Here is a 25,290-nt window from a genome sequence, read left to right as displayed (position 1 = left end):
TCCAAACATAACACTAAAGAATCATCAACTCACAAGGGAAGAGAGAAAGCAAAAAAAACTATACCAACCAACCCCAAAACAGTTAACAAAATGGCAATAAGAACATACACACTTCTTCAGACATAAATAGACTAAATGCTCTAATCAAAAGACAGAGTGGCTAAATGGATATAAAAACAAGACCTGCTGCCTACAAGAGACTCCTTTCAGATTTAAAAACAAAGTGGTGGTTATGGTTTAGTCACTAAGTCGTGTCCAACTCTTGTGACCCCATGGTCTGTAGCCCACCTGTTTCCTCTGTCCATGGGATTTCTCAAGAAAGAATACTGAAGCCGGTTGCCATTTCCTTCTCTAGGGGATCTTCCTGACCCAGGAATGGAACCCAGGTCTGCTGCATTGCAGGCAGATTACTGCATTACAGGCAGATTCTTTACTGACTGAGCTATGAGGAAAGTGAGGGAATGGATAAAACTATTTGATGCTAATGGAAATCCAGACAAACTAGGGTAGCAATACTTGTATTGACAAAATAGTCTTTAAAAGACAATAACTGTTATAACAGACAAAGAAGAACAGTACATATGATGAAGGTATAAATCCAAGATGTAACAATTATAAATATGTGTACCCAACATAGGAGCACCTTAATACATAAAGCAAATATTGACATAAAGAGAGAAATTGACTACTAATATTGACATAGTAGTAGAGGACTTCAACTCCCCATTTACATCAATGGACAGATCATTCAAACAAATATATATAATATATACACATATATTACATATTTATATCACTAAGGAAGCACTAAATTTAAAATGCTTCAGACAGGATGGACTTGGGTTTTATATATATAGAACATTTCATCCAAAGACAGAGGAATACACATTCTTTTCAAACTCAAATGGAACATTCTCCAGGATAGATCAAATGCTAGGCTACAAAACAAGCTTCAGTGAAGTTAAGAAAACTGAAACCATAATCAAGCATTTTCTGACCAGAAGGCTATTAGACTAGAAGTAAACTACAGGAAATAAAAGCTGCAAAACACAAATACACGGAGAGTCAACAATAAGCTACTAAGAAACCAATGGCTAGCTGATGAAGTCAAAGATGAAATCAAATTATACTTTGAGACAAAAGAAAATGAAAACACACTGATCTAAAAACCATGGGACAGAGCAAAAGCAGTTCTAAGAGGGAAGTTTATAGTAATACATGCTCTCCTCAGAAAATAGAAAAATCCCAAACCAGCCCAATCTTACACCTAAAAGAACTAGAGAGAAGAAAACAATCCAAAGTTAGAAAGAAATCATGAAAGATCAGAGTAGAAAAAAAAGGAAATAAAGACTAAAAATAGAAAAGAAGAAACTAAGAGTTGGTTCTTTGAAAAGATAAACAAGGTTGATAATCCTTTAGCCAGAGGCATGGAGGAAAAAGAGGGCCCAAATCAATAAAATCAGGAATGAAAAACTTACAACACACAACACAGAAATAAAAAGGATCATAGAGACTACTAGGAACAACTATAAGTCAATAAAACTGACAGCCGAGAAGAAGTGGACAAATTCCTAGAAATGTATATTCTCCCAAGGCTAAACCAGAAAATATGAACAAGCCAATTACCAGCAGAGTAATTGAATCAGTAATTTAAAAATTCTCAAACAAAAGTCCAGGACCATATGGCTTCACAGGTTAATTTTACCAAACATTTAGAAGGAACTATTCCAAAACATTACAGAAGAAGGAACACTTTCAAGCTCATTCTATGAGGCTAGCATTACCCTGACACCAAAACCAGACAAAGATATTACAAACAAAGAAAGTTACAGGCCAGTATCACTGATGAACATAAATGCAAAAATCCTCAACAAAATGTTAGCAAACCCAATCCAACAATCCACTGAAAAGATCATACAACTTAATCAAGTGGAATTTTTTTCCCCCAAGAATGCAAGAATGGTTCAGTATCTACAAATCAATGTGATATACCACTTAAAAATGGAGTAAAATCCATATAATCTTGCCAACAAAGGTCCGTCTAGTCAAGGCTATGGTTTTTCCTGTGGTCATGTATGGATGTGAAAGTTGGACTGTGAAGAAAGCTGAGCACCAAAGAATTGATGCTTTTGAACTGTGGTGTTGGAGAAGACTCTTGAGAGTCCCTTGGACTACAAGGAGATCCAACCAGTCCATTCTGAAGGAGATCAGCCCTGGGATTTCTTTGGAAGGAATGATGCTGAAGCTGAAACTCCAGTACTTTGGCTACCTCATGCGAAGAGTTGACTCATTGGAAAAGACTCTGATGCTGGGAGGGATTGGGGGCAGGAGGAGAAGGGGACGACAGAGGATGAGATGGCTGGATGGCATCACTGACTCGATGGACGTGAGTCTGAGTGAAGTCCGGGAGTTGGTGATGGACAGGGAGGCCTGGCGTGCTGCGATTCATGGGGTCGCAAAGAGTCGGACACGACTGAGAGACTGAACTGAACTGAATCTCAATAGATGCAAAGAAGCTTTTGACAAAATTCGACATCCATTTATGATTAAAAAAAAAACCTCTCCAGAAAGTGGGCACAGAGGAAATATACCTCAACACAATATAGGTCAAATATGACAAATCCACAGTTAACATCATACTCAGTGAAAAGCAGGAAAGATTTCCTCTAGGATCAGGAACAAGACAAGGATGCCTGCTCTTGCCACTTTTATCCAACATGGTATTCAAAGTTCTAGCCACAGCAGTCCATCAAGAAAAATAATAGAAATTGGAAAGAAGTAAAACTGTCACTGTTTGCAGATGATTTAATACTATACATAGAAAATCCTAAAGATGCTACCAAAAAAACCTACTAGATCCTGATGAATTTGGTGAAGCTGCAGGACACAAAATATATAGAAATCTGTTGCATCTCTGTACACTGACAATGAAGTATCAGACAAATCTATTTACCACTGCATCAAAAAGAATAAAATACCTAGGAATAATCCTAAGGAGGTAAAAGACCTGTACTCAGAAAACTAAGACACTGATTAAAGAAACTGTGTCATATCCAAATAAATGGAAAGATACTGTGTTCATGGATTGCTACTAATAGTTAATATTTTTAAAATGACCATACTATCCAAGGCAATCTAAAAAGTCAATGCAATCCCTATCAAAATAACAATGACATTTTTTCACAGAACTAGAACAAAGAATTTTAAAATTTGTATGGAAACACAAAAGATCAAAAATGGCAAAACAATTTTGAGATAGAAGAACAGAACTGAAGTCATCATGCTCCTTGACACAAACTATACTACAAAGCTACTGTAATTAAACCTGTGATACAGGCACAAAGACACAGATCAATGGAACAAAACAAAGTTCAGAAATAAACCCATGCACTTATGATCAGGTAATCTACAACAATGGAGACAAGAATATGTAGTGGACAAAACCTCTTCAGTAAGTGGTGCTGGGGAAACTGGACAGCCACATGCAGAAAAAATAGAATATTCCCTCACAGCATATATAAAAATAAACACAAAACAGATCAAAATCTTAGAGGCTGGCAACCATAAACTCCTTGAAGTGAACCTAGGTTTAACAGTCGAACATAAATCATAGCAACATCTTTTTGTATCTGTCTCCTCAGGCAGGGGAAACAAAAGCAAAGCACACTAAATGGGACCTAATTAAACCAGAGCTTTTGCACAGCATGGAAAACCATCAACAAAATCAAAAGACAATCTACTGAATGAGGGAAAATATTTGCAAAGGATATGACCTATATGGGGTTAATGTCCAAAATTTATCAAAAGTCCATAAACATCAAAAAGACACGAGAAAAAAAAAATGGGCAGAAAACCTGAATAGATATTAAAAAAAAAAAAAAGACGTTCAGATGGTCAACAAGCATATGAAAAGATGCTCAATGTTGTTCATCAGAGAAATGCAAATCAAAACTACAATGAGATATCACCTCATACCTGTCAGAAGGGCTACAAAAAATACCCTAACAAATTTTAGTGAGTATGTGGAGAAAAGGGAACCCATATACATTTGTGGCAATATAAATTGGTGAAACCACTGTGGGAAACAGTATGGCTATCCCTTAAAACTAAAAAGCAAACTACCATATGATCCAGCAATTCCACTCCTGGGTATATATCCAAAGAAAATGAAAACACTAATTTGAATAGATACATGCACCCCAGTGTTCACAGCAGCATTATTTACAGTTGCCGAGATAAGGAGAAGCAACCTAAGTGTCCATAAACAGATGAACAGTTAAGGCGTGTTGTGGACTACTACTCAGTCATTAAAAAAAGCATGAAATATTGCCATTTGTAACAATGTAGATGAATCTAGAGAATATGCTTAGTGAAATACATCAGACAGAGAGACAATTACTTATGTGGATTCTAAGAGATTAGTGCACACAACAAAAAGAAACAGATATAGGAAACTAGTATTTACCAGTGGTGAGAAGGAAGGGGGAGAGTCAGGGAGGGGGTTAAGAGGTACAAACTATGCATAAACGTCAAGGATGCAGTGCAGCACAGGGAATATTTCCTAAATTCTATGATAACTATATATAGAGTATAATTTTTTAAAATTATGAATCACTATGGTCTAAACCTGAAATTTATATACTGTAGATCAACTGTACCTCAATAAACAAAGGAAAATACAAAATAATGACAAAAATTAATATGCAAATCTAACAAAGGCATACAAAGAAAAATTACAGGTAACTCTCAGGCATAATATTTACTTTAACAATTCTTAATAATTTTAGCAACCTGGATCTAAAGTGAAAGTGAAAGCCACTCAGTCTTGTCGGACTCTTTGCAACCCCATGGCCTATACAGTGTACGAAATTCTCAAGGCCAGAGTTCCCTACTCCAGGGGATCTTCCCAACCCAGGGATCAAACCCAGGTCTCCTGCATTGCAGGTGGATTCTTTACCAGCTGAGCCACCAGGGAAGCCCAAATTATCATTCGACCTATTATTTTCAACAACCAGAGGAGTCAGACCTCAGTATCTGGTGTTGTGCCATCTAAGCCACCAGGGAAGCCCCCTGGATCTAATTAATATATAAAAATACACCATGGCTAAATTGAGTTTATTTTAGGAATGCTGTGGTTATTTAATATTGGGGAGGGAACAGAATCAAGCAATTTAATCCACCACACTCACAGAATAAAGGAGAATAATGATAATCTCAATTGATGTTCCTCAAAAGCATTTGATGAAATCCAAATTTTAAAACTCTTACCAAAGTAGAATACAACAGAGCTTCCTAAACCTGATAAAGACATATATTTTTTAAAATCTAAGCAAACATACGTGATGGTAAAATGTTGAAAACTTTCGCCTTTGAGATTGAGAACAAGAATGTTGCTATCATCTCTAATCATGTTTATTCTGAATGAAGAACCTAAACAGTATAATAATGTAAAAAATTAAAGTGTGAAAATTTTAGAAATTAGAACAAAGAAATAAAATATACATATATTACATATATAATCTGAAATAATCTATAGGTAAGTCATTAGAATAATCACATCAAGTTTTTGGATACAACATAAATATATTTTATATAAAATTTGTTGCAGATAAATATAAAACTTTAAAAATACCATTTTCAATAACATAACAAAATACCAAGTACCAAGGAACAAATCTAACAAAATCTGTACCACCTCTACACAATTATTACCATTGTGAGTAAAAATCTAAAAAGTAGAGGTAATCATATCTATTTATTGAATATTTTAGATTTTCAATTCACTCATAACTCATTAACAGATTCAGTGCAATCCCATTCATTGTAAAACTTGACAAGCTGATTACTTACTTATTTGTTTTTAATTGTCTCCGTAGGGTCTTAGCTGTGGCAAGTGGGATCTAGTTTCCCGACCAGGGATCAAACCTGGGCCTCCTGCATTGGGAGCACAGTATTAACCACTGGACCACTAAAGAAGTCCTCGACAAGCTGAATTTAATATTTGAATGTAAAGGCGAAATGTCAAGAGATAACCAAGAAGCTCTTGAAGAGAGGTATTTTATAAAGTCAGATATAAAAATTTGAAACTACAGATATCATCAGATCAGATCAGTCGCTCAGTCATGTCCGACTCTTTGCCACCCCATGAATTGCAGCACGCCAGGCCTCCCTGTCCATCACCATGTGGTATTGGTTCAAGGATAAACAGAAAAGTAGAACAGAGCCTCCAAACAGACACAAGATCTATGACACAGGTAGCAATCCAAAGAAATGGAAAAAGGATGTTTGCTATAAAGAGTGCTGAAATAGTGGTGTGTTTATATAGGAAAAAGAACTTGACCTCTTGCTAATAATATACACAAGTAGCCCTTGAAGATCTTTTGTAGATCTAAATGTTAAAGGCAAATGAAGCAGTCAAGGCTTTAGAAGTCTATCTTCATGATTTGAGCAAAGGGAAAGATTTTTAAACAGTGTGTAAAAAAACTACCAATGACCAAGATTGATAAATTTTGCTACATTAGAACTAAGAGCACCTGTTCATCAAAAGCTATTGTTACCAAACCTGGTTTGTCTTTCCCTACACACAGCAAGCCAAAACACTGAGACACAGAGGTTTGCATTAAGGAGGGTTTATTTGCAAGGCAGCCAAACAAGGAAACAGAACAAATCCCAAATCCACATCCCTGAAGGCAAGTGGCTCAGCATATTTACAGAGTAATGAATAAGGAACAAAGGCAGTGGGGAGCGTGGGGAAAGGTGATTAGAAAAAGATGCAGTAATCATCATTCTGTACAGGCAAAACAAGCTATGGGCCTCTGCATACTCAAGAAGTCACTAAGCAGATACTCAAACATGCTCAGTTGGGAGATCAGGAGTTCTCTTCAGAACTAACCAACTCAGCTTGAACTAGATGCCACTTAGACTCCAAGTTCCTGGAAAATGAGTGGGGCAAACATCTTATTGTTTAGGATACATGCTGCATGGAGCACATGCATGCTTCCATGCTCAGTTATGTTCGACTCTTTGCGACACCAGGCTCCTCTGTCCTTGGGATTATCCTGGCAAGAATATGGAGTGGGTGGCCATTTCCCTTTCCATAGGGTCTTCCCGACCCGAGAATCGAACCCACATCCCTAGTGTCTCCTGCCTTGGCAGGTGGATTCTTTACCCTGCACCACCTGACCCTGGAGCACATATAAGTCTCAAATCCATTTGACCTGCGGTTTTGGTACCTCCCTAACTTTTGGTTATTTCTCAGTCTGGAAGAAAGAGGGGTGACTGCTCTGGGTCTATAGGGCTATAGACCCAACAGGCCTTGAGGAATGGAACTGTTTAGCAATCACTTGAGAATATTCTCCTGTTCCCAGTTTCAAGTTAACATTTCGATCCCAATAAACAAATACCACTTTTGTGCCAGTTGTCAAGGCATTCACAGGCCCAAGATCGGTAATGGAAACCACAGACAAAGATGTACCCTGAGGGAGCACACAGAATGCAGGACATATTGTTAAATTTTACACGGTCAAGCCAAGGACCAGCGTTTTACCTATTTACATACTGGAGTGCCTCAATCACTCTGTTTGGCTGAAATATTTAGGTATTAAATATGGAAGGGACAATGTTTTCTTATTCTAAGTATGGTGTCTACAATATCCTGACCAAGTAGAACCTTGACAGGGGACATGAGGATAGAACCAAATTTCTGCATAGTAAGAAAAACACAGGGACTGGCAATTCTGTTGATTAGCCTTACTCAGTATGTTACATCTGAAGACAAAGTCAAGTAAGGAGTGGTTGAAGAATTAATGACAGGCACGATCAAAGGGCCAGAATGATCAAATACGGAAGACAGTTTCGGATGACATATCCCATCACTAGAGAGATTACCTGCTTTTGCCAAAATTTGAGAAATCCTAGTTATTGAGTTTTCCTTCCAAGCCTGGGAAGTTAGGAACAAAGCCTAAAAAATAAATCATTCTGGTAGCCTAACAAGTTATTTAAATAGCCTTCTGAAGAATTTTACTTTGCTCCCCAAAAGAAACCACTGCAGAATCTCATTCACCTAATTCCTTTCTTACGGTTTCTTTCCAAACAGGAACTTAAGATCTGTTAGGGGTTCACTTGTCCTCTTGGACAAGTCAGTAATAGGGTTCTGGAACCAGCCAAGATTTGGATGATATCACTTGTGATTTTTCTGCAGCATGGTTTAATTTTCCATCATGTTCCTCATAAAGTCTGGTCCAGTGAGGGTGGAGCTGGTCTTCTGAATGTTTATCCTTCCACGATTTCATTCTAGAGGTTCAATGTCTCCTCCTTTAAGAACTTCTGAAAGTGCTTTTTCCACAAGTCCAAAGTCAGTGACCCAAATAGGGCAGAAGCCAGTCATTCCTAGGACTCTGTGCAATTTTACCTTGGTAGTTAAAACCCCACCCATGGTTGACAGCTTCCTTTCTGTCAGGGATTTAGTGTCTCCATCCTTGTGCAAGTTCAAAACTCAAATATCAACTGAGGGATGAAAGATTTGGGCTTTCTTCTTGGATACCTTGTTCAGCCAAAAGTTCCAAGTCAAACTGTAACTTGGTTTAAGGCGTCCTTTGTTTTACTGGTGATCAGAGTATCATCTACATACTGATCAGGGTTCTCTTGTGCCTTTGAGTCTTTTCCTAGGATTTCTCTAACTACCGTGAGGAAACTTTTAGACACCTAACAAAGTGTTATTCAGCAATACTGTTTAATGTGTACCTAGATCTTCATTTTCAAAAGCAAACAGCTCTTGGGATTCAAAGCTCAAGGATATAAAATATATATATATGACTGTGTGGATCACAATAAACTGGGGAAAATTCTGAAAGAGATGGGAATACCAGACCACCTGACCTGCCTCTTGAGAAACCCATATGCAGGTCAGGAAGCAACAGTTAGAACTGGACATGGAACAACAGACTGGTTCCAAATAGGAAAAGGAGTATGTCAAGGGTGTATATTGTCAGCCTGCTTATTTAACTTATATGCAGCCTGCTTATTTAACTTATATATATCATGAGAAATGCTGGGCTGGAAGAAACACAAGCTGGAATCAAGATTGCTGGGAGAAATATCAATAACCTCAGATATGCAGATGACACCACCCTTAGGGCAGAAAGTGAAGAGGAACTCAAAAGCCTCTTGATGAAAGTGAAAGTGGAGAGTGAAAAAGTTGGCTTAAAGTTCAACATTCAGAAAACAAATATCATGGCATCTGGTCCCATCACTTCATGGGAAATAGATGGGGAAACAGTGGAAATAGTGTCAGACTTTATTTTTTTGAGCTCCAAAATCACTGCAGATGGTGATTGCAGCCATGAAATTAAAAGACACTTACTCCTTGGAAGGAAAGTTATGACCAACCTAGATAGCATGTTCAAAAGCAGAGACATTACTTTGCCAACAAAGGTCTGTCTAATCAAGGCTATGGTTTTTCCAGTAGTCATGTATAGATGTGAGAGTTGGACTGTGAAGAAAGCTGAACACTGAAGAATCAATGCTTTGAACTGTGGTGTTGGAGAAGACTCTTGAGAGTCCCTTGGACTGCAAGGAGATCCAACCAGTCCATTCTAAGGGAGATCAGTCCTGGGTGTTCTTTAGAAGGAATGATGCTGAAGCTGCAACTCCAGTACTTTGGCCACCTCATGAGAAGAGCTGACTCATTGGAAAAGACTCTGATGCTGGGAGGGATTGGGGGCAGGAGGAGAAGGGGACAACGGAGAATGAGATGTCTGGATGGCATCACCGACTCGATGGACGTGAGTTTGAGTGAACTCCGGAAGTTGGCGATGGACAGGGAGGCCTGGTGTGCTGCAATTCATGGGGTCATAAAGAGTCAGACACGACTGAGCGACTGAACTGAACTGATACACACACACATATAGCCTTCAAATCCAATATGGTGAGCCAACAAAAATCTTTAGACAAAGTAGTGAGCAGAGTGTATGTATTAGGGACTGGATGAATATCTCATCTTCTATTCGATCAATTGCTCTTTGAGTGGGGTACAAACCATCTTAAGCCAGTGCCTAACCTGTGCAGGCATAGTCGTCTTTGTTGTTCCCCCCATCTGCCTGTATCTCCACACTCACCTTCTGCAGTATCTCTTCCAGAATGGATGCAGGCTGTTGTTTTGGAGGTTAGCATAACCTCCAGTTACTGCAGTGCTCAAGCCTGCTCTGCTGGTACTTTCAAGTCCATTTGTCCAGGTGCAAAGGTAACCATGGTATTTAATTTACTTAGTAAATCTCATCCCAGAAGGGAAATGGGGAATTGTATAGAAAGCTATGCTTCAGGTAGGCTTTTCCCATCTGACAGTCTAGCAGCTGGAGAAAAGGCTTTTTCCAGGTTTCTCCAGACATCCCACGGTCTCAGAACAAAGTTTAGAAAAGCAGGTATCTAAAACCTAGTAAATGGCCTCCATATCAACTAAAAAATTCAGAAGTTGATTTCCCACTGTCATAGTCACCTGGAGTTGCTGATGGACTCAACAGAATTTAGAGGAGCCCCTGGGCCCTGTCCTAGGAATGACCAAGAGGTGACTGCCATCCTCAGCTCAGTCTTGAAAGACCTTACTTTCAAGAGTCTTACTTGGAACAGTCTCTTTCCCAGCGTTCCTCCTCTTTGTAATATGCACTCTGGTGGGTCCCCCTATTCAGTGCCCTATTTCAGTGGAAGTTTGGGGTTTGGAACCACCCACCTCTTGCCAAGCCCCTCGTGGGGGTCCTCAATTTGGTCCAGCTCTTCCTCGCATTAAGGAAGCTGCCAGGAAAGTACTGTTTCACTCTACACTGTTCCCTTTTCTCCTAAACTTGGTCTTTGCCATTAAAAACTTTGAAGACAATTTGAAGAAGTTGAGACAGAGGCATTCCTAAAGCCCCTTCCACCTTTTGCAGTTTCTTCTCTTTATCAGGAGTGCTCTGACCAATGAAAGTCATTAACCATCTTTAAATTCTCTGGGGCTTCAGGGTCTGTATCCATACATAGCCTATAGGATTTAAAGACCCTTTCTAGAAATCCTGAAGGCTCCTCAGTCAGTTTCTATCTTGCTTCCTGTACTTTACTAAATCTTTCTGGGTTTTGCACCCTTCTTCACAATTCAATCTTGATTGTTTTCAACTTTGGCCCTATCCCCAACATCACACCCCAATTAGGATTTGCCCTTGGTATAGCTATGCTTGCAGCAGCCCATACTGTGTTGCCAGGGGGTTCTGTATGAAATTGATCTGCCGCCTCCCTAGTTTTATCCAGCACCATTCTATATACTTCTCAAGTGAGAAGTGTCTTTAGTGAAATCTGAACATTTGCACAGGTTGGGTTCTGGGTTGCAAAAATTGATCAAAAAAGATGCTCCACTCTCTGTGAGTCAGCAGATGGTTCTTCCAGTTAAATAAATCCAAAGCTGAAAAAGGGGTGTAGACCCAGATCAATCCTGTGGGCTGCCCAGCTTCAGCATTCATACCCCCAATGTGTGTGATTTGCCTTAAGTGGATATTACCCCATCTAAGTTTAGATAACTCTCTGGCCAAATTAAGTGCCCTTGCATCTTTGAGAGGGGAGACTCTTTCTATTTCTTAATCCTCAGAGGCTGGGGGAAGAGGACAAGCCTTAGGCTGTGGCTCAGGAACTGGGCAGGGAAGCAGCAGCTGCACTATCACACAGGAGTGGAGAAGAAACAAACTGAATTAACAGCAAGCTGGCCTCCATTTCATTAGAATCAGCTAAAACAGACGTATTCTAATTGTATAAAAGACTATCCATAAGATATTTCATCCCATTTTTCTTCTCATTTACAAAATAAGTCTGGTTGCGAAATTGTATTGTAATTTAAGGATCCATTTTTAGGCCATTTTGCTCCAAGTCTAAATGATATTGTGGCCATGCCATAATGCCAAAAACATACATATATATATGTATGTATGTGTGTGTGTGTGTATCGTATTTTTGTTTTTTTGCACGATACCATAATTGAAAGTCACCCAGTTTTGGAGAGCGCAACCTAGGTGGCTTCAAGGGGCTTGGCTTCCAGGTGGTCACAACGAAATCTTTCTAAAGGTCCTTGCTCCAAGCACCAAGAAGCTATATCCCCAGTAGCCAATTCTTAACAATTAAAATAATCAGACACAGATGGACAAAGAACACCGACGCAAAACCAAAAACCAGAGCCCCTGGCTTCTGACCCGGGTACAGAGTACCTCAGCAGCTGTAACCTTTTATGTCATCTACCAAAGTCCCTCCAACCCACAGTCTGATGGGGATCACAACAATAATCTAGGCACAGATGCTTTTTAACCAAGTTACTCATCCAAAGACGTCTTCCCAACACAGAAACCCAAAACCCATCTCTCAGCTATAGGACAAAACTAAGCACCCAAGGTCAATGACACCTCACTGGGGAAATCCTGAGGACAGTCCCTGGAACAAAGAGACCAGGCAGATGCTTAAACTCAACCACAGAGTCCCAATACCACCAAGGGGCTGAGAGACCACAGGCAAAATGACCATCTGGACTTACATCCTGATTGGCTCACTAAATTTCTTACCAAACAAGGTTTGTCTTTCTCATGCACAGCAAGCCAAGACGCTGAGACATGGAAGTTTACAACAAAGACAGGATTTATTCATAAGGCAGCCAAGTGAGGAAATGGGAAAACAAATTTCAAATCCACCTCCCTGCAGGCAAAGGGCTGAGGTATTTATGGAACAACTAATAATGAAGCAGGTTGATCTGGGCAGTGGGAGCATGGGAAAAGGTGACAGGGAAAAGGTGTGGCAGGACTTCCCTGGTAGTCCAGCAGCTAAGACTGTGCTCCTAATGCAGGGGGCCCAGGTTTGATCCCTGACCAGGCAACTAGATCCCATGTGCCTCAACTAAGACCTGGCAGGGCCAAATAAATAAATATTTTAAAATTTTTTTAAAGAAAGAAAAAGGTGTAGTAATTATCATTATGCCCAGGTGTAACTATGCTAGAGCCCTTTACACATGCAAAAGGTTACCAAGCAGACACTCAGTACATGCCCAGTTGGAGGATAGATCGTCCCATCTAATCTTAACCAGCTCAGGTCAAACTAGATGCAGCTGACACTCCTGCTGCTGCTGCTGCTAAGTCACTTCAGTCGTGTCTGACTCTGTGCAACCTCATAGATGGCAGCCCACCAGGCTCCCCCATCCCTGGGATTCTCCAGGCAAGAACACTGGAGTGGGTTGCCATTTCCTTCTCCAATGCATGAAAGTGAAAAGTGAAAGTGAAGTCGCTCAGTCATATCTGACTCTTAGCGACCCCATGGACTGCAGCCTTCCAGGCTCCTCCACCCATGGGATTTTCCAGGCAAGAGTACTGGAGTGGGGTGCCACTGCCTTCTCCGAGCTCTCACTCCTAATTTCTGAAAAATAACTCAAACAAACATCTTATTTAGACTATGTGCTGCCTAGAGGACATGCAAGTCTTAAAACTACCTTGATTAGAGAAGACAGGTGAAATGGATTCAAGCCACGGTTTCAATATTTTTTAGGCATAGACCAGGAGAAGATATCTGCAGTACATATTTCTGACAAAGGACTCCCATCTGAAATATATAATGATCTCCCATAATAAATTCATATGAAAAGACCCCAAATATTATAATACAACAATCAGTGAGAAATGGGACTTCCTTGGTGGCCCAGTGGCTAAGACTCTGAACTCCCAATGCCGGGGGCCTGGGTTCCACCCCTGGTCAGGGAACTAGATCCCACATGCACAACTAAAGCTCCCGCATGTCTCAACCAAGACCCAAAACAACCAAATAAACAAATATTAAAAAAAATCAGTAAGAAACTAGACAAATGAGTTTATTCAAATGGCCAATACATTTATGAAAAGATACTCCAATTCATTACTGATCAGGGAAATCCAAATTAAAATCACAATGAGCTATCACTATGATTTAATACAACCACAAGAAGGGTTGGAATTAAAAGATAGGTAATACCCATTGCTGATGAGAATGCAGAGCGAGAAAGTTCTCTTATGCTCTTAGAGAATGTAAATTGAGAAGCTACTTCTAGGAAAAGTCTGGCATTATCTGCTACAGCTGAGCAAACATACTTTCTGACCTAGCCATTTCACATTAGGAAAATGCTCACAGAAGTGAATGTATTTTTGTACACGGATGCATACACAACAATGTTTATAGCAGCTTGATTAATAATAGCCAAAACTGGAAAAAAATGCTCAAATTTCCATCCAAAGTATAATGAAATATTGTGATATATATTAATGTTAGTATATGATACAACTGAATGAATGACAGCTGCAAATAAAACAGATAAAACTCACACACAAGGCTGACTGAAAGAAGCCATACACACAAAATAATATGCCATATTATTCCATTTATATAAAATTCAGAAAGAAGTAAAATAAACCATAATGTTTATATATGCATACTGTGGTGATAAAACTATACAGAAGAGTTAGCCCATCAAAGTTAGGATAATGGTTACTTTGGAGGAGGCGGCATGACTAGGTAGGAGCATGACCAGAAACATAGTTTATAGGCCCAGTGCAAAATGAAATATAGGGTCCCTTGTTCATAAATTATTAAGAATTTCACAACAGTGACAGCAGAACATCCAGCCGAGTAGAGCCCAGATAAACACAGGATCCTTCTCATACCTACACAGCTTCCCCAGGCAGCGCAGAAAGCCTCCATGGTGCTGGCCGTGTCATGTAATTCTTTGTTTTCTAATGATCCGATGAACTTAACTTTGGGTTGTGTGTTTTTCTGTGTGTATATAAGACATCTTAAAAAGGACCAAAAGGCAACAAAGCACAGAAGCCACAATTTCATTCCAATCCAGGCAATCTTGGAGGCTAACACAGATCCTACTATGAGGCAAAAATAAACTGGTAAAAATGCTCAAAAGCGCTAAATTAGGCTGGGCTTCCCTTGTGGCTCAGGCGGTAAAGCGTCTGCCTACAATGCGGGAGACCTGGGTTTGATCCCTGGGTTGGGAAGTTCCCCTGGAGAAGGAAATGGCAACCCACTCCAGTATTCTTGCCTGGAAAATCCCACGGACGGAGGAGCCTGATAGGCTACAGTCCATGGGGTTGCAAAGAGTTGGACACAACTGAGCCACTTCACTTCAAGGCTAATTTGTAAGGCTGGGTTCTTATCACATCTCTGCACTGTGACTTCAGGCAAGTCACTGGACCTTTCAGAATGTCGATCTCTCCATCTGCCGAAGGTGCATTCACCTCCCTACCTCATGGATTGATGAGAATCTAATGGGATCAGACATCAGCACTTTAGAAAGAACAAGTTGCTATACACGTAAGACAGTAGAACTAGAGTATTCTTTACACTTTAAATTTCATGTTTAAATATCCCCATGCTATCTACATACACCAGGGGATCTCAGTTTAAATGGTGTCCCCAGCTACCTTCTTCGTGTTTTGACTGGGACAAGGCCTGAGAATAGAATTTCCAGGCTCCTCTGCAATCTTGTATGCATTTGAATCCAAGGACTGACTGGACAGACCATCCTGAACTGTAAACCTCCGTTCCCAGCAGTGATCTCTCCCTCACGCAGAATTAAAGTGGCACCCTGCTTCCCTGTTCATGGAACCGTGTCACCTGTAGCCCAGACCCTATCATGGAAAGCACCCAATTCTCCCATTCTATCTGCCAGACTGGGAGTTAGAGGGAAGAACTGGGGCTCACTCTCAGAAAATGAGTAAAAACAGGTTCTGAGCCTTTGGGATAAAATCCCACGGCCTCGGATATTGTTCTTTCTCCGGCCATCTAAAGCAATTTGATCATGTAGTTGGAACCTGCTAGTCATTCATTCAACATATTGGAAGTCTTCATTCAGATAGGAAGAATTCTAAGATTTATTGAGAAAGGATGAAAGTGTAGAGAAGAGACAGGTCTGAAATGACACCTTGAAGCAGTCACTTTAAGACCCCTCTCTTTATTTGTTTTATTTTTTATTTTTTTGGGGGGGGACAACCCAGAGAGATGGTATGGGGGGGAGGAGGGAGGAGGGTTCAGGATGGGGAACACATGTATACCTGTGGCGGATTCATTTTGATATTTGGCAAAACTAATACAATTATGTAAAGTTTAAAAAAAAAAAAAAAAAAAGACCCCTCTCTTTAAAACATGAGCGAATCCAGCCACATCAACAGTTCCATGACTGGTCCTGAGTCTGTCTTCAGGTATGCCTGTTAGGATATTATCCTGTAGTTGCTGACTTCACAGGATTTTTTTTTTTTGAAGTGCTTTTCCAACCTCACAGCCCTTCCTGACTATCCTCTAAGTTCGTAAGAGCCTCTCTAGGGAGCCATCCCCATCAGGCTTAAAAGCTTCAGCTGTGGCTATCCTTCATATTTCATAACCATAAAGGAGAGGGAAAAAAGTGCTTCCTAGCTTAATACCTGATATCCAAGGAATTGATTGAAGATGGCCTGGAAAATCAGACGGATGTGCTACACAAAGGGGATTCTCTGGGACTCTGCTCCCACGCTGCAAAGGTAAGCTGCAGTCTCAGAAGGCAGAGAAAATGAGCATTTGATGTTTTCTTATTCCTCACCTCACTGAGTCCTTGCATGGCTTGTCCTTTCTTCGCAGAGAAGTTCACAGAGGATTCTTGGGGAGAAAAATCAGAATTTTGCTGTAATGACTGTATCTATTTGCAAAGCCACCCTACAGACAAAAAACCAGCCCTGGTCCTCATGACTCACAAGCGGAGCAACAAGGGCAGGTCTTACCAGGCAGACAGAGCACTGGAGCAGCTCCCGTGAGATCTCAGTCCTGGTTTCACCTTCATTTCAGACTAGTTATAAGGCTTCTAAGAACACCTTCATCCCTTTAGCTCAAAAAATAGAGATGAAGGCAAGCCATGACTTACTCAAGATCACAAAGCTGCTTTGCAAACATATGGAGACGTGAACCCCTTTCACTGCCATCCTGTTGGTGCTCTTCCTAAAATAGGCAGACTTCTTGGGGCAGTTTTCTGTGGTTTGATCCATTTGTGGGGAGGAACTGGACCAAGCATTTTTACCCATTTGATGACCTGGTCGGTATTGCTCACTTAGTTGAAGGAGATTCCCAAATACTTAACAATTTAACCCTTCTGAGGGAGTGAAGTTGGATTCAATCATTTACATCTCCACCCTCAACAGAACTAATGAAATCAAGCCCGTGGCCTCAGCTGACAGCCTCACACAGGCTCCACCACCAAGGACAGGAATAAATCATTAATTGCAGTGAAAGTTATCGAGAGCTTCACGGAGGAAGACATTCTGATGTTAGGTTTCGTCACTTAAACTGGATTCTTCTGCTTTAGTGCTTTGCTTAGAGGAGAGTTCGGCAAGGAACTTTTCCACAAATCTGGCTGGAACCAGGAGTGGGAAACTTTTGGAGTAAAACGCCTGGAAAAGAAAAAGGTTCCTACCCGCAAGTAAGTTGTCTTTGTTTCCTTGCAGAGAAATATGCACGAGCCTCTGCCCAGCACTTCTCAAAAGCTACTGGCATTTTTTTGGCCTCCATTGAACCACCCCAGTTGCCTATATATAGCCCTGTCTTGTGTAAAGAATTTAAAAAGCATTAGAATGCAGAAATCAAAGAGACAATAAATTTAAAACCAATCTTATTGTCTGCAGCCTAAAGTGTTATTCAGATCAAAGGGGAGGGGACATCTGGCTTCTGGCTTGCTACAAAAGGCAGATCACGTTACCTACCAATCACTAGATACACCCACTCTCTCCAATTTGGGGTCTAGAGAACAGGGCTTTTTAGCTCCTAGGGAAGCATGTTGGATGAATCAGTCAAACCTGGTACTTTTGAAAATAAACAAGTTCCACAGGATCACCTAAATATGTACTGAGTTCAACCCTACACCTCTCTGGTCACGTGCGAGGCCTTCAAGGGCTCAAAGCCATGACCACATTGTCATCATGTGGTCCAGTCCACTGACCCCTCTTCTGCAGTCCCCTCCCCCAAAGCGAGAACTTTCAGTTTGCAAAGCTAACTTCATAATTGAGGATGTATATCCACGTTAGATTATTCGAATCTGTTTTGCCCAAATCACAGTTTAAAACCGAGTAACAATGTTTAGTTGAAAACTCATGTGCTTATTTTCCTCCATTTTGGTTATAAAAGCACAGGTTTGTCCTACCACGTGAAGTTAAAGTCGCTCAGTTGTGTCCGACTCTTTGTGACCCCATGGACTATATAGTCCATGGAATTCTCTAGGCCAGAATACTGGAATGGGTAGCCATCCCTTCTCCAGGGGATCTTCCCAACCCAGGGATCGAACCCAGGTCTCCCACATTGCAAGCGGATTCTTTACCAATTGAGCCATAAGGGGAGCCTACCATAAATATTTCATAAAAACAGTTTCTGAAGAAAGGTCAACTTTGCAATTGTCGACTGTGCAATTTGCTTAATATGTGTACAAACTCTATACAAGATTCAGTTCTAAATTAACATGAATAAGATCTCCCTTGTAGCATTGTTGAGGGAATGACAGCAATTTAAAGGCCATCATTAATATTCAAAACTAGGAACGCTTCACTTAGTCAATGCTTGTGCTCAGTCGTGCCCGACTCTGCAACCCCATGGACTGGAGCCTGCCAGGTTCCTCTGTCCATGGGATTTTCCAGGCAAGAATGCTGGAGTGGGTTGCCATTTCCTACTCCAGGGGATCTTCATAACCCAGGGATCAAACTCAGGTCTCCTCATTGGCAGGCACATTCTTTACCACTATGCCACCTGGGTGCTTGGCTCTAATTTCATTGGCTTTCATGAGCTAATAACACAAAACTCAGGATATTATTCTCCCAGATTGTTTGAGGGGAGTAAGTAGAGAGGTAAGCACCATAATTAAGAATTTTTTTCTGGTTCTCTGGCACCTCAACACCACCCTCTCTCCCCTCTCCTGTTTATCACCCCCAAGAGTCTAGAAACAACTGCAGAAATGGCAACAGGTGTTCTGTGTGGGATACATCACACAAAGCTCCCAGCAGCATTCTTCAACTACTAACATGGTTCACTTGCTTAAAAAAAAAAATTATTGTAAAAGTCACACAACATAAAGCATACTATTTGAAACATATTTAACTGGACATTTCAGTGACACTAAGTACATTCACATTGTTGTGCAACTCTCACCATCATCCATCTCCCAAATTTTTCACCTTCCTAAACTGAAATTCAGTCCCCATTAAACACTAACTCCCCATTCACTTTCCAATAATGGACTAGGTTTCTACTGAAGGATCCCCACAGATTGCTTGATATTATTCAGTCCTTTGTCTATTTCCCTTCTACCCCAATGTCCTTCCAATTTTGGTCTTCTCCATTGAGGGCCTTCTGGAAACTTCCAAAACAAATCAAAATCTTGTCTTCTCTTCTCATCTATTCTCCCGTACCCCAGTCTTTCAGGTGAAAGATTCTTGGTCAACCAAAAGTTAAAAAGAAGAGAATCATCAAGAGATTTGGAGTAATCCTAGCCGATAATCTTCTCCAAGAGACTGGAGTCTCTTCTGTAATTTTTGCTCATTTGTCCCTGAGTACACCTCTTTTTTTTTTTTTGCTGATGAAAGATTGTCATTCACAAACAGAATCCTGGGTGAGAGATAAGAGTAAATGGGAAAATTTTAATTTTATTGCACAACGAGATCTCAGAATAGGATATCAAAGGGTCTTCAGTTTCTGGGGGGAGTTGGAATTCTTACATTTAGTATTTCATTAACATTAATGGTTCTTTAATTCTGTTTTGAGAGTACTGCCCAGTTTCACTTGAATCATGAGTGAGCATCAGAAGTGAGATTGTGGTATGGATCTGATATTCAAGTTTTGACAGTGTGTCTGGAAAGGCAAGGAAGAGTTGAAATGTTTAATAAAATGTAGAGAGAGAGACCAGCAGGGATGAAACTAACCTTTCCAGCCTTGCTTCAAAGAACTGGAAAGGTAATTTTTCAGTGTTGAATATCAGGGCAAGAAACCCAAATAAAGTATCTTCTTTTAGCACTGACTTTTCTTTTTGCTTTTTTCCTAACAAACTCAGCCTCTCTCTGGGGCTCTGTGCCACATCCCATAAACTCTTTTCTGGATTCCTTCCTGCTCTCAGAAAAGCCTGAGAAATAGAGTTATACAAATCCTAACTTCTATCTACTAAAAGAAAAACTTAATACTTCTATTAATGAGGGTGGTGATAATATAAAATAGCCTATGGCTCTGAAAAGACCTAGGAATGCCTACAAATAGGCTCTGTTCATTATGATATGTCTATGTATTTATTGTGGATACAATGACAAAATATTATGTTTTCCCCCATTAGAAAGCCTATGTTTTATATTGATAAACATATACTTTTTCTCAGATTTCTAAAAAGTAGACCTTTTTTTCCCACTCCTGCCCTCTCCCATGACTCCAGAAAGCACATCAATAAAGCCAAATTTGGGCAGCATAGAAAGAAATTGAAGAGCAGAAATGAATGTCTAATAATTGAAAGCATCATGGACCCCATTATGGTTTATGGCCTTATTCTAGGGGTCGGATGAGCACACTGTAAAGAATGTGGCACTAAATTTATTAGCATGGTTATCATCTTTCAGGCAAGACATAAAGCTGAGGGGACCCTCTTCTTCCATCACCTGCCATCACTAGAGATCCCATGGCACCTTCTACAAGAAGAGTCGAGTTATCCTGGCCCAGATCCAGATCCAACTGTCTGCTGACTTATATTTCCTTTGTAGTATGCCTGGGAGACATTATAGCGTCTTCCTCTTTGAAACTCAGTCACTACCCTAAGAACAGCCAAAATGGGCTCCTGTGAAGAGACGTGGGAAAAAATTCTCACATCCCAGCATGTGGATCAAGTGAACAAAATCACGTGAATAGGAAGCTGAGCTAGGTCGTGAAAATCTTCCTACTTCATTACTAAATAGGTTCCTGACCCACCCACCACAGCTACCCATTTATATAAAAATTCTGGATTGTGACATGACTGCTTCAGTGCTATACAAATTCTATTTTTTCTGAACTCCATGTATAGCACCCTCCCCCTCAAATTAAAAAAAAAAAAAAGTTTTGACTTGCCCTTGTCCTTTAGACTTAATTCCAGAACATTTCCCTAGAGGATTTAAATGAAAGCAAATCACATGTGCAACATTGTACAAATCATTTTGTGTCTCTGATTTCAGCTTGTTCACCTCTAAAATAGAGATAATTTAGATATTTGTCCTGCCTTTCTTTCAAAATTAATGAGAATCAAGCAATATGATGTATGCAAAAGTACATTTGTAAATTTTAAAGCACTCTGCAAAGTCAACTTGCTAACAAGTAACAAGGGCTATAATTTTTTGTTGAACTCAGAAAAATGTACCACATCATTTCTTTCTTGTGGAGATCCTCTAAAATGAAAGTAAAAACTGTAAAAGTGTATGACCATAAAAGGACAAAGAAGAAGAAAAAAATAGCAATTGAGTGATTTCAGTAAATTTTTTAGGAAATGGGTGGCAGACAGGAGAGTGAACATTGACATCTCAATGGAAGAAGTTTCAAACTGCATTAAAAATCCTCAGAGAATCAAGGCTCTGAGGCAAGATACATCAGAAGAGAGATGGCACAGCAATTTGTAGGTCTGAACACAAGGAGATGGAATCTAAGTCCATATGCAGAAGGGCTGAACCCCTAAGTCCCTTCCCAGCCAGGAAAGTCAGGTGTGGTAAGTTAAAGATGGTCACAAATTACTTGACACTCTTGTCATCAAGAGCTAGGGACACACCCTTTCTTGAGTCTGGGCAAGTCTAGTTTGCTTTGACCAATCGACGATGGTAGGAGTCAGACAGTGTAGTTTTCAGGAAACTGGCAGCTTTCTCCTTTTTTTTTTCTTGGAGCCTAACCACTATGTTCATAGAAGCCTAAGACCCATTAAAGGATCACTTAAAACTAAGCTTCTAGCTGTAGCCAGCATCTACTGCCAAACATCTGAGGCAGTCACTGGGGCATTTACACCAGTTGAGCCTTCAGATGATCCCAGTCCCATGTGCAATCTGACTGTTTTAGCATGAGAAACCTCTATCCCAATTAAGAATCACTTAGCTGGCCGAGACCCTGATGCTGGGGAAGACTGAGGGCAGGAGGAGAAAGGAGAGACAGAGGATGAGATGGTTGGATGACATCACCAACTCAATGAACATAAGTTTGAGCAAACTCCCGGAGATAGTAAAGGACAGGGAAGCCTGGCATGCTTCAGTCCACGGGGTCTCAAAGAGTTGGACATGGCTTTGTGACTGAACATACATACAAACACCTGGGTTCAGTCAATGCACAGAACAATGAGAGATACTAAGTTTAAAAGCCCCTAAGTTTTAGAGTGTCTTTTCATGCAACAAGAGATAATTGGAACACCAGGAATACCTGACTTAATTTAACCCTTAAAAATTTATTTTTTTTTTAAGAAGTAACCTAGAAACCTCTGCATTCAGGAAACTAGACCAACTAAAGACTGGAGCTAAAAAGAGCCATGGAGCTAAAAAGAAAAGAAATAAATGAAGGTCTTCGTGTCACGTATGGATGTGAGAGTTGGACTATAAAGAAACCTGAGCGCCAAAGAATTGATGCTTTTGAACTGTGGTGTTTGAGAAGACTCTTGAGAGTCCCTTGGACTGCAAGGAGATCCAACCAGTCCATCCTAAAGGAGGCCAGTCCTGGGTGTTCATTGGAAGGACTGATGCTGAAGCTGAAACTCCAATACTGTCAGCACCTGATGCGAAGAGCTGACTCATTTGAAAAGACCCTGATGCTGGGAAAGATTGAGGGCAGGAGGAGAAGGGGATGACAGAGGATGAGATAGTTGGATGGCATCACTGACTCGATGGACATGGGTTTGTGTGGACTCCAAGAGTTGGTGATGTACAAGGAGGCCTGGGGTGCTGCGGTTCATAGGGTCCCAAAGAGTCGGACATGACTGAGAGACTGAACTGAACTTTGTGCTAAATAAAGAACTCACCCATCCTTTTTCTCCCTCAAAGAAGACTAGTAGTGTCCAGAAAAATATAACAGGGTCTTCTTTGGGGAAACTGAATGGCCACAGAGAAAAAAATTATTAAATACTGACATCTGGGAGTTCCCCAATGAAAAGGTTGCCTCACTAGTAAATTACTTTGCAGTGAAGGATACCAATTTAATGGCCATTCCCGCATACAGATCTTCTCAGCTTATTTGAGTGTCACTGTTAAATATGAAATACCACTAAAGATCAACCAACATCTTAGGAAAGCTAGAAATTAAACACACACATACCAAAAAGCTAGAGTTAAACAGAAACAATAGAGAGAACAAGAAATAAATTGGCAAAGGAAAAAGATACCACATCCGTAAAATAAGAATAGGATGTTACTTTAAGAGAGAGAGAGGATAATAAGCAAAAGAGAGACTTTAGAAATGATAAACATAAATAGCCCAAATTCATAGGAAAATACATAATTTTATATACTACAAAACTAAGTACTAAAAATTCAATGACTTAAAAAAACACACATTTTTAAACTCACAGCTTCTGTGGGACAGGAGTCTAGGCACAATTTAGCTGTGTCCTCTGCTGAGGATCTCACAATGCAACAGTAAGTGTGTTAGCCAGAACTAGGTTCTGATCAGAGCTTGACTGGGGGAGGATCCAATTCTAAGCTCTTTCAAGTAGCCTGTAAAATTCATTTCCTCACAGTTGTAGGATTCATGGCAGCTTGTCTCTTTGAAGTCACCAGTGGGAAGAGAAAAAAGATCCCAGAAAGATGGGAGCTACATTTTTATGCCATCACACTCACGTGATGATCATATGGATTCTATACACCTAGTCACATTCCATCGATTAGAATCAAGTTCTAGGACCCAGCCACACTGAAGGGGAGGGTACCATGTAGAAAAACACTTGAATATCAGTAAATAGTTTTCCTGGTGGAATGACCTAAAACATGATAGGGGCCACTTACAAATGTGCTTGCCACAAAAGAGTTTTATTAGTGCATTGAGAAAATCACTAAAAAACAAAAAGCTCTGAAATAGAAGTGAAAAATATGAGAAACTAAGAGGATTAGTCTAAGATGTCTAATATCCAACTAATAGTATTTCTAGAAAGAGAGACCAGAAGAAAAAGGTGGAGAAGAAATTAAAAAAGAGGTAACACAGGAAAATGTCCCAGAACTGAAGGACATGATTCTATAGATTAAGAGGATACATGGAGTGCCTATCAAAAATTAAGAAGAAACTCAACATCAAAGCACATCATTTGTGTGTGAATTTTTAGAACACAAGAGATGAAAACTCTAATTGTTTCCAGAGAGAAAAATTAGAATTCCATTGAACTTCTTAAAAGCATGGCAGAACATAGATAATGATGGAGGAATGTCTTAAAAATTCTGAGGGCCTTAAAATTTTATGCTCATTGACTCTATAAATAAAGGGGGGGGGGGACAAGAGACATCTAAAAAAGCACAAGGACTCAGAGAACTCTCCCACAAAGAACAACCAGTCCACACTGAGGCTGGTTAAGTAGAGAGTCCTGAAAGGGAGTTCTTCAGTGAACAAAATGGAAATAATACATTCTTTGAAATATTTGAACACCTAAAATCACCATCATAAACATAAAAAAACTAATGGAGTATATAAAAATACAGATAAGAGTATATGCATATATATGAATACCCTGTAAATCAAATAATTCTAGGATCAAAATATTGCATAAGGATGCGACTTCCCTGGTGGTCCAGTTACAACTCTGCCTTTCAATGCAGGGATTGAGCATTTGATCCCTCATTGGGGAGTTAAGATTTCACATGCTTCGTGGTCACAAAGCAAAAAACGTAAAATAGAAACAATATTGTAACAAATTCAATAAAGACTTTAAAAATGGTCCATATTAAAAATAAAACACCTTAAAAAATTAAACAAGGAAAAGTAATTTCAGCAGTAAATAATAATTGTCATAACAATATGAACTCTGGTTATTGATGTAAGCAAAGTTTGTGATATAATTGTGTTGGTAGGTTGGATAGCGTCACTGACTAAATGAACCTGAATTTGAGCAAACTCCGGGAGATAGTGGAAGACAGAGGAGTCTGTCGTGCTGCAGTCCATGGGGTCACAAAGAGTCTGACACAACTTAGTAACTGAACAACACAACAACAGGATGGAATGAGCAAAGTGGAGAATGAATGAGCTGAAGATTCCTTCCCACAATACTTGGATGACAGATAATAGGTAAAATTAAATATA

At 40.0% G+C, this 25,290-nt stretch overlaps 1 protein-coding gene across 1 annotated transcript in view; it reads right to left on the bottom strand.

Moving 5' to 3' along the window:
* Positions 1-16,445: 16,445 nt before the first annotated feature.
* Positions 16,446-25,290, bottom strand: part of GREM1 (gremlin 1, DAN family BMP antagonist) — a 34,596-nt gene continuing 25,751 nt past the window's right edge. Inside the window, exon 3 of the mRNA XM_006048186.4 lies at positions 16,446-16,656. The gene's annotated coding sequence lies outside the window, so the exon portion shown is untranslated. The remainder of the gene's footprint in view (positions 16,657-25,290) is intronic.

The sequence above is a fragment of the Bubalus bubalis genome, chromosome 11, assembly GCF_019923935.1.
Source record: "Bubalus bubalis isolate 160015118507 breed Murrah chromosome 11, NDDB_SH_1, whole genome shotgun sequence".
In the NCBI taxonomy this organism is placed as follows: Eukaryota; Metazoa; Chordata; class Mammalia; order Artiodactyla; family Bovidae; genus Bubalus; species Bubalus bubalis.
The sequence above is the reverse complement of the archived record's forward strand: the minus strand, read 5'-3'. Positions and strand labels throughout refer to the sequence as shown.